Source organism: Meleagris gallopavo, unplaced genomic scaffold, assembly GCF_000146605.3.
Source record: "Meleagris gallopavo isolate NT-WF06-2002-E0010 breed Aviagen turkey brand Nicholas breeding stock unplaced genomic scaffold, Turkey_5.1 ChrUn_random_7180001957400, whole genome shotgun sequence".
Classification (NCBI taxonomy): Eukaryota; Metazoa; Chordata; class Aves; order Galliformes; family Phasianidae; genus Meleagris; species Meleagris gallopavo.
Window position 1 is genome coordinate 111,365 of NW_011217643.1, and position 11,033 is coordinate 122,397.

Here is an 11,033-nt window from a genome sequence, read left to right on the forward strand (position 1 = left end):
ACAAGGCCTCAATTTGTCTGGAACAGCAAATAAAACCCTTAACTGCTGGGAGTTATTACTCTGAAAAGAACTTTCATCCAAAGCTGTGCTGCTACCAGCACTTCAGGGGGGCAGAGAATAGTATTTTCTATAGACAGCCCTGTAACAAACTCTCTCCAGGGACATCTCTTCTGTCTCTCCACCATAATGCACATTCAAGGTAAGCATTATTATTCTTTGCATGAACTTATTAATGCTTATTAATGCTAACTTATTATTAGCATTTCTTACATGCCCTAGCTCTCAAAAGTAGTTTTGAGAAACTGCTCTACAGTCCCTACTTGTGAGTACAGTGACCAACCAGAGCAATTTCAAAAAATTTGGGAAGAAACCATTTTCAAGGCCTTTTCCCATCTAAATAATCCTCTGATACTATGAATGTCCAGGGTGCCCAGCTGTATGATATTAAAACAGGATTCAGAATCTTTTGCAAGGGTTGAAATATGTACAGTAAAAGGATTCAAGAGGTTTTCTGAAAGCCTGTAAAGTTCAAATACAGATTATGTACTTCACAATTATTCAGTGATGCACTAGTAGGAAGATACAAAGATGTTCAAGGCATTGGTTAAAATATGCAACAGCATTTCTGAATCATCTTTCAGAAAAATTCTGTATTACACAAGTGTGTTCAAGTAAGGCTTTTGGCAGCACAAATGCAATACAAACAGCTGCCATTCTAAAAAAAAAATAAATAATAATCCATGGATACAAAGGAATATAGAAGCACTGATGAACAGAAAAGTATAGCCTGGATACATTGCCAGAGATAGGACAAGTTTCGGAAGTAAACAGATACTTTTCCTTCAGGTGTTTCAATATCCTGTCATTGCAGAAGATAGCTATGTCACAACTTTCAGAAAGAGTCTAAAACAGCTGAAAAAGCTGATCTAGAAACAGCATTCAAGCCACAAAATGTTACCCAGCATATTTGTTCTGTGATTCATGGAGTTTTTTATTTGTTGTTATTCAGGAGTAGATGTAGTAACAAATATCCGTAAACAACATTTGCAAATCCCAGAAGTCTTCTGTATTTTTTAGAATGAATCCTTAATCACTCTTATTAGGTAGTGTAGCATTCTTTTCATTTTTTTTTTTTCCCCCTGCAAGAAATCAAAATACAAGAATATTCAAGAATAGCACAGAGAATCAAAAAATAAAAATAAGTCACAAACCAGAGACTCATGACTCATACAGATGATTTTGGAGATATCTACCAATAATTACATATACTTAAATCAAGACTGAATTGGAAGAATAATTATACAAATCTTGATATAAGATTACTCAGTGTGTGAAATGAATGAACTCATCTCAGTTTCCCTTCGCAAAACAGAAACAAGAGGCACATTCTGCGACCAGTTATAAAATATAACACAATCTAGTTCTTTACATGAAGTGTCTTCTCAGCTGAACTAAACAGAAAGTAAGATGCACGTGCTAATGTAAACTTGAATAGTGTTTTTCTGTACTTTGAAGTAACTTATCTGCATACAGCAGAGGAACTTAAAACTAATAAAAAAAATAATATATTTTTTAAAGTAACAAATTTTAATTTCAGACACCAATACCTCCTTCTAGCAAATAACAAAGTCGGGATTTGTTATTTGGAGATGGTATGGCAGAATATTAAGATACTGAAGTGCTACTTAGCTTTCAGACTACATTCAGAATACAAGAAACATGCCCAAGCTTCACAAAGCCATTTTAACTCCTAGAAAAGTTGAAGGAGTAATGACACATGAACATAATAGGAAAGGGGGAAAAAAGAGAAGGAAAAAATTTTTTTAGTTTCTGTCCCCTGTTTATCCTCAGATCTTTATTGTTAAGTCTTGCTCCTTCCCAAAGAGGTAGTAGGATCACTACTAGAACAGGTTAAAAATCACTATTGTGTCACCTTAACTCAAATGTAGAACACAATGAGATTATTTTTTTCTAAAGCCTTACTCAATAACATTCTGATTTTTATTTTTCAAGTTCATTTGCTTTTCCTTAAGAACTAGTCAGCCATACTTGACTCTTCTTCTTTTATAAGTCCATTGGGCATGTACTTAGAGGACTGTAAACCATTACAAAGAACTCTATGCTATAGATTTTACAAAATTCCTTCTTCCTCAACCACTTCCTAGTTTTCAATTATTGTGAGTGAATTTAAGGAGAAATACATTTACAGCCAAAACACTGCTTTCAGATCCATTAGCCTGCCGGTCATCATCTTTATATACAAGTCATCAAAATATGGTTTAGATAAGTGGGCAGTAAGGGAGACTGAAAACTGACTGAAGTGCTGGTCCTTGAGGATTGTTATGAGTGGCACAAAGTCCAGTTAGAGGCAAGCCACTATCAGTGAACCGCTGGGGTTGATATGGGGCCAAAACTGTTGAACACTTTCATTGAAGACCTAGAAGATGAGGCAGAGTAAACACTAAGCAAGATTGCAGATGTTGTAAAAACAGGAGTAGGAGGTGATACAGTAGGAGAATGGGCTGCTAATTTGGAGGAACCTGGACAGGCTGTAGAAATGGAGAGAAAAGGAAACTCAGAGTTCATCTAAGGGAGGTGCAATTTCCTGCACCTAGGGAAAAATTACCCCGGTACCAAATGGCACAGACCAACTGACCAGAAAGTTGCTCTGCAGAAAAAAATCTTGGGTTCCTAGTGGACAACAAGCTGACCATGAAAACGTAACACTCACACATCAAAAAAAGACCAACAGCATCCTAGGCTGCATTAGAGAAAGCATTAAAACTGAGTTAAAGGGGAGTGACAACACTTAGTGAGACACAACACTGAATCTGGGCTCCCTACTTGGGAGATGCATGGAGATGTAGACAGACTGAAGCAATTCTAGCACAGAACAACAGTGATAATGAAAGGATTGGAGATTCCGTTATACAATGCGAAGCAGAGAGAGATGAGACTTCTCAGTGTGGGAAGAGAAGGCTCAGGGGGGAATTTATCTGCATGTATAAATACTTAATAGGAAGGAGTGAAGATGAAGGTAAGAGACTCTTCCCTCTTCCTTTAAAAAAAGAACAGCAAACGGAGATGATCAAATAATACAACAGATATCCTCATAAGAGATCTCCATCCTCAAACATATTCAAAATGCAGCTGGACTTGGGTCACCTCCTGTAGCTGACCCTGCTTGAGCAGCTGTCTTGGGCGAGGTCATCTCAAGAGGACCCTTACTAACATCATGTGTCATTCTGTGAGTTTTTAAGACAGGAAAACAAAACTGTATTACAACCAATGCCACTAAAAAACAAACAAAAAACAAAACAGTACAAGGGGTGCTAAGTAAGGAGATTCTTTAATGAGAGGTATTGAAGCACCCATTTGGTGTCCAGACAATTTCTTGTTACTTGCTGGGGGCCCACATTAGCAATATCATGAAGAGGTTACTGTGCCTGGTAAAGCTGGATGGCTACCACTCATTCCTACTCTTTCACGTAGGATTGAATGAGGCTGCAGCAACAAGACTCCAGGATATCAGAAAGGGCTTTATGGCCTATTAACAACAGATGAGTCATGACTGCCTGAGTGGGACAAGAGTGTTCTGGGCAGCAAGATGGCTGGACTTATTTAAAGCTTGTTTAAAACTTAAAGTAGATTTAAACTAGATTCAATAGGGAACAGTTTTGTTCTTTTGAGTGACGAAGAAGAGACAAGGGACAGCAACACTTCAAGAAGTAACAAGGCAATACCTGTGAATTGTCCAAAAATAAGTAGGAAGGACATAGCAGGCTCTCATCCTAATAGTGGATGTCAACCACTTGGGTATCTTCAGAGATAATAGCATGACAGGCCGTAAGAAGCATAGCAGACTCCTGGAGTCCACTGAGAATAACCACCTGGTCCAGGTATTAAGGTTAAGCTCTTCTCTAATAGTTAATATATGACAGAATTCAATTCTAAGCATAATCAGTAAGACATTGGTGGATTTTTTGCATTTGACCATAATATGAAAGGTAACATCATACACATTCCACTTGTATCAGTTAGGAGCAGCTTTTTTAAGTATCTCCTCAGCATTTGGAAATGATTTCTTTCCTACCAAAATCTTCCCCGCCACCTCACATGTTTAACAAACCAATCATCGTTTCCACTCACATTTCATATTTGAAAAATTGATCTCTCAGCAAGCTTTAGGTGCCCTTAAAATCAAAAGAATAATGAGTTATTGATTCCATCCAAATCCACCAGTGATTTGAGCATCAACACAAATTTGAGAAGAACAATTCAAAGACTGAGAGAACACTGACTGAAACAGGTTGGGAGAAAAAAAAAAGTCCAGTTAAAGGGTATATGGATAACCTTTTATTTAAAATGAACAAATGAACAAAAAAAGAACAGGTAATCAAGTACTAATTTTCTTACATTTAACCCAAAATTATTGGACAGAAATAGAATGAAAAACTGAAACTGTTTCCCCCCCCTTCAGATAACAAAGAAGATACTATCATTTTCAATCTCCCACAGAAAAATCCCTCACTTTCAATCAGAAGTGATAACTACAAGTGTTCCTTGTGACCTACATAGATTTGAGGGCCAGCTAAACTACACCATTAGTATGTTTACTGTGAGCCAATTTACCCAAATCTCTTTCAAGAGCACAGTAGAATAACTGTTGCTGTTGATTCCAGTTACAGTATTAAAGAACTCCTGATAAGTACTAAATGAAATTGCTGCCACAATGGCATTGTATCCAAAATATTTAGAAGCACTAAGGAAGTGATAATGCTCTATCCAAAAACATAATAACAGAATTAGACAACAGAATGAAGCTAAGCATAGTACAGCATCTTCTTCACGCTTTGCCCTGTAGGAGGGTGGCCAAGACTGCACTTGAGAGAAAAGTGCTTTTTCCTTTAAAATTCACCAATAATACATAGACTAGTGGCAAAGAAAACATAAGGTTTCATGACACAGATAGTAAATGAGCAATTAATAACTAGTTAATTCTTAAAGTTCTCTAAGAAACCACTTGGCTATTTTGCTTCTTGCCTTTGAAAAGAAGAAAAATCTACACTAGCACATGTAATCTTTCAAAGAGTGCACTTACAGATTAGTTCAATTCTTTTGAAGAATCTGCCATGCTCCATACATATACATAAGGGAGTGTTTTTAGCTGGGATTTAATATTGACAAGGGCATCTCTGACATTCAGTTCAAATATAGAAACATTTCCAGCAATTCAGGTTGCTGACTCAGAAATTCATTTCTTTATATCACACCTAATTCATAAACATTCCTCACTTCATTTACTTGCACTATTTCTTTTCTTTACCTGGAAAAAAGTGCTGAATTTTTAAGTAAAGGTGCTTTTCCATGCCTCAGCAATTACCTCTGTCTCCAAGCATAAATCCTACTACACACCAGATTTAAATATTCCAAAAACAAGGTTTCTCAAGCAGAAAAGTGACATTTTCAGGCAAAGCCTTAAAAAGTTTTATTACTCAAGTTATAAAGTTACAGAAGTAGGATTTCAGCCTTCAGAGTGCCTAGAAAAAACTTACTGCATAAGCAAAAGGAGACAGCTAGAGTAGGTAAGTATTAGGCAAACTAGTATTGGAAGAATGTCCCTTTGTTCTGCACTCAGCAGCTCACTGGACTCTCAAGAGGCAGCCAAATAGCTTCAGATGCTATGGAGACAAGGAATGTCACCACTATACCCACACATATTGGGAAATGGAGCATAGCTGTCCCTAACCAGACCTGTCTCTTCTGCCAACCAACTTCTAAGAGATATCACTACAATCCTTCATCTCTCAAACATGACTAGATTTACGGTTTTCCAGATGGCAGTAATAAATTTCAGGTACATGCACATGTGTTTATACCATACTCATGCATCTCATTTCCTCCTACCCACAGATAATGAGACATGTTATCTCACTCTAACCCACAAGTGCTACCAAAAACATGAAAATCTACTTCTACATTTTACAATGATCTAAACCAAAAAAGTGTTTGCAAATCTCCTTAAAACTGATTATAGTACCAAAGAAGTAATCTCAGGCTTTCAGACTGTAAAAGGTAATAAAAGATGCAATAAGAACAATACTCAGCTAGTATTAATGTAATACCTGCAGAACAGATTTACTGCAGTTATTCTGAAAACATAAACATTTACAGACCAAACATTAAGTGATTTCCAAGTAATAAATTCAGAACTGATTACAGAATATCTTCCAGAAGCAGCAACAGCCATAGATGGAACAGCTTTGGCAGCTATTTGTGCCTGGGTTTACAAGACAACTATCACCAAGCAGGCTAGACAATACTTTTTAAATGCAGATTCACTTGATTCCTTTTTTAAATCGTTAAGAATTAATAGTTTTTACACAAGATCTCAAGAAAGTAAGGTTAAGTACTAAGGTCCTTTGGCATAATTATGATTTTGGTCTGAAAATAGTCTTTGTTAAACATTTGGTGAAGACCTGAGACAAGACTGCATGATAAAAAGAAGTCCAGTACTTTCCTGATACCTACACCCTAGTCATTTTTTAAATATAAAACGATCATTACCTTATTGCCTCTGGAGTCACTAAGGAATGTGTTCAGACTTCAAAGGAAGCTATCTTTATATAAGTAATAGTACTCCTTCAAAAAATATTAGAAGATAATTCCTAACACTTTCCACTGTCATCCAATATAACTCTGCAAAAAATGTAAGAAAAAAAAATCATAAAATACTTCGAGATGAAATGGACTCACACAGCCCATCAAATCCAGCTCCTGGCTCCAACATTCAAACTCTATATCTGAGAGCACTAAACACTCCTTGAACTCCAGCATCTTAGGACCTCTTCCATGCCCACCAGCTTCTTGGTGGTGAAGAACCATTCCCTGACGCCCAGCTGCCCCTCCCTGACACAGCTCCATGCCGTTCCCTCGGGCCCTGTCGCTGTCACAGAGATCAGAGCTCAGCACTGCCCCTCTGCGAGGAGTTACAGCCCCATGAAGCCTCCCCTCAATTCTGCTCTGGGCTGAACCAATCCAGGAACTTCCACTGCTCCTCATCTGTCTTCTCTTCACCGTTTTTATCCTCCTTTGGATGCTGTCTAACAGTTTTATGTTCTTCTTATACTATAGTGCCCAAGACTGCACACAGAACAAAAAATAAAAAAAAAGGAACATTATTGCATGTGCACTCAAGCATAAATATTCTTTAGTCCACATTCAAAAGCACTGCTCCATTTTCATAATAGCTACATTGCCTGAATAGGGGTACTGCAGCCACTTCATTAGAATAAATATTGAATTAAAAACAATAGTAGACATGCCACACTATTGCCGCTTGAAAGAAATTTACACACAAGAGGATGAGAGAAGTTCTCAGCAATGCAGTGGCTCATGTTGGTGTTCTGGTCTGCTTTGCTTGGGGTCCAAGGAAAATAGCATTTAAAGCACTGCCAGTGCAAATTGGTCAAATCATTTTAAAAATTTTCCATATTTCTTAAATATGCTGGGACACTCAACTATCAAAAAGTTAGACAACGAGAGTAAACTTTCATATAAGAGTGAAAGATAGGTCATGCTTGGTCAAGTCAGATCTTCCTATCAGTACCTCCCGAGAGGTGGCAAAGATACCACTCAGTTCAGCAGAGGTCACCAGTTCTTTCAGAGATGAGAGCAACACAAAGAAAACTACTATTCTTGAGAAAAACACATCTGAAATTGAGATTCAGCTGCCTCTGAATGCATCTTGGAAGTCACTTTCATTTTGGTTTGGTCTTGGTTTTAATCTAGTACAACTCAAATATACCTCTCTAGTTGCACATTTGTCAGCACACAGCTAAGAACACTAATTGCAGTTAATTCGTACAATTAGTCAACACACACTCCCCAGGTTCTATGTAGAACTTTTGATAGAGGAAAATTTTTACAGGGATACTACAGGTCCCTATCACTTTCACAGCATTCATCAAAGAGATGGTATGAAAAAAACATGAACAGAGCCAAATACTTTGACTTCGTAAGGTACAAAATCAGTTTATTTCAATTAACTAAACTATCAAATCAGATTCCTTACCTGAAAGACCTCAAACCTTTTCAGTTGTTTCAGTCCTACTTAGTCTTGTCAAGATTAGCAGATACAACTCGATTAAATGCCTCTATTCTTCTTAAATAAAAGTAAATTCAAATCAAAGGCTGCTGTTACCTTGTTTTGAAAGAAGGGAAAAGTTGTAACTATTGGAGTTCCTAAAACTAGAAGCAACAACTAAAAATTTCAGGTTCAGTTTCAGCTCTAAAGTAAATGGAATGGTCCTTGAAAGCATACACAGCAAGCTAAGGAAGATAGCATAGTAATAGCAAAAAAGATAGTAACCTTTACAACTAAGTATTCAAAATTCAAAGCACATTTTAATGAGTGAGCAAAAGGTGCCAAAATCCTATATACAATGACAAGTATATATTTTTTTTTCCAGAAAGAAATAATATTTTCATAAATGGAATCTGATGCTAAATACTAAGAAATAAGTATCAGAAAGTAATAACTGATAAATTACCTGTATTTCAAAATATCTTGTCCACATTAGGCTACAACGTTGTTGTGCTGAAGCTCATTTTTATCACAAAAAATTCAAGATGAAGAAAGAAGACCAGAATAAAGGTGTGTAAGTGACAGAGGATGAAAAATAAAATGACCTGTTCTCTGGCATTCTGAATTAGTGAATGGAGCAGAGGGAGAAGGGAGAGGGAAGGCAGAGGGAGAAAACTTAATAAGAAATAGTCTCGTGATAGGAATCAGTTAATGAATTTTGCTTCCAGTTCAAGTGGTTCACCTGCACTTCCTGCTAGAGAGCAGCCATGCTGGATGAATTGTTACTGCACACTTCACATTCTAGGAAGGAAGAGTTGGCATAAATATGTGGAACGTGTTACTAATATATCAAATAAATCCTAGGAGCATCTGGTGAGAGATGGAGTAAAGAAAGCTATCAGGTACAGAAAGAATGTGTTTCTATCTACCAGAGAAAAAAAGCAAAGACTGCAGAGACTAGATGGAAACGGGAAAGTGGCAAATGATTGGACTACTTAAAATTCTTCCTCATTTAAATCTGTACGCAAAGCCTTACTATGCCAGTAGCAAAGATGCAAAGGTCAAGGAATCAAACATTAATATTAGGTTTGTAAAGACAGATACAAGGTTTATTTTTTGCAGTTGATATATTTAGATGAATCACTATAAACAAGTTTGAATTATACAAAATATAAATGAAGATTTACTACTCATGAAATTTTTTAAAAGTAATTTCAGATGTGAAAATTCAGACTCCAGTAACAACAGCAGAATGGCAATATTTTAGTCATGTTGCATAAAAACAGAATTTGTATACAATGAATCAAAATAATGAACAAATGAGAAAACAACAACAACAAACTTAGAAGTGTTTTGTTTTAATCAATGTATTTCTCCAGAGTTACTCAGCAGTACTGTAGCAAAAAAAAACAAACAAACAAACAAAAAAAAAAAAACCACAATTGTTTAGTGCTTCTCACAGAAAGGAGGTAGGGGAAGGGAAACAACTAAGACTTCATTCCAGCCACATAATTTACCAACATCCCCTATGCACAGGTGATTGCTCTTAACCTAGTGATGATAGCAAACGTCAGTGAAGAAATAGAGCGGTATAAAAAAGTAGCCAAATGGGTGGATTCAGCTACCCAGAGTTATCATCTTTCATCTGTGAGCTAAAGGTTAAAAAGTAGGATCTTTGCAATCTATAACAAAGATTCACTCATTTTTCTTCTACTCACCTTCATGATACTTTGCACATACTGGGACTATGAATATAATCAGTCTTCCAAATCACAGACTCCATCACCATGATACATTTTCTCCTATCCAGCCAGAAAGATGCACACATACCCAGCACAACTGTGGTAAAGGGTTCAGTTGATTTATTTCATTCTAATCTATACCTTTTGTGGGTTTAAAAAAAAAAAAAAATATAGTAAACCAGAATGACAGGAAACTTTTTTTTAAACTCTCCAAACTTTTCTAAGGGTTTATGATTTAATTGTTTGACTTTTGCTTGAATTTGTTCAGTTTCATTTATAGTCATTGATTCTTGTTATATTTCCAAGAGTTTACTGAAATACTCTTGTTACTATTTTCCCCCTGCATGACTATCTTCAGAATGATCTTAAACCTTCTACTTTCTACAGCAAAAAGTGCAGATAATAATAAAATGCTGCAGGCAATATAGCCACAGGCATCCAAACATAAAACATTAAATATTTGCTATGTAAGCAGATCACAAGGGTGTTTAACTGTCAAAATATTCAGTTTTGAATTAGGATGAAAATAAAGTTTGACAGAACTTCTAAAATCCTTTCCTCATGAAAGTACATATAGTTCTGCTGGGGGAATTTTGTTCACTTTCAAGTATGAAAGAATATAACATCATTTTGATAAACGGATGTTTTCAGAGTGACAACTGATACTATGTTGAATGTTTTAATTTTTATTTTTCTAAATAAATTTCTTCCACTTGTTCACTTGTCTCTAGTGTAGCAGGGCCATCTCCTTGCTTGTGATATATCACATGTAGTCATATGCAATGCTAAAAAACGTAGTCGTTGATTTTGCTGTCTCTATCTAATTTGAATTTGAGCTTAAGCATCTTGATCTTGTTCCCTCTCAGCCCCCTCAAATATCCTACTAACTTTATTAATTCTTTGCAGACCTTCACAATCATCACGTATTCCTTAAGCTGCAGTTCGGTAAGTATTAAAAAGTGTTATACTACATACCTTCAAACTATGTTATTATTTCAGTGTGTGTAAAACAAGTGCAAGAGTTCTATGTAAGCTCCTTGTATCCACTTTGGAATTAGGAAAAGTCCTTGAGTTGAAAACAAGAGGTGCAGTGTTGGTCAGCATCTTGCTCTTATCCCTTTTCTACTATTACATCCAAACACATTAACTTCACTCTTTGAACATCAGATTACGACTGTTGAGGATTTCTACATTTTTCTGGAAAA

At 36.2% G+C, this 11,033-nt stretch overlaps 1 long non-coding RNA gene across 2 annotated transcripts; it reads right to left on the reverse strand.

Annotated features, from left to right (window-relative positions):
* Positions 1-745: 745 nt before the first annotated feature.
* On the reverse strand, positions 746-11,022 carry LOC109365163. Of its 2 annotated transcripts, XR_002110810.2 has the most exons (4): positions 10,804-11,022; positions 9,805-9,969; positions 8,075-8,203; positions 4,476-7,143 (listed from the first exon to the last, which is right to left on the reverse strand). It is a non-coding gene; the product is annotated as an uncharacterized LOC109365163 (long non-coding RNA). The 2 variants fall into 2 exon arrangements; XR_002110811.1 differs by lacking the exons at positions 4,476-7,143; positions 8,075-8,203 and adding an exon at positions 746-1,139.
* Positions 11,023-11,033: the final 11 nt, after the last annotated feature.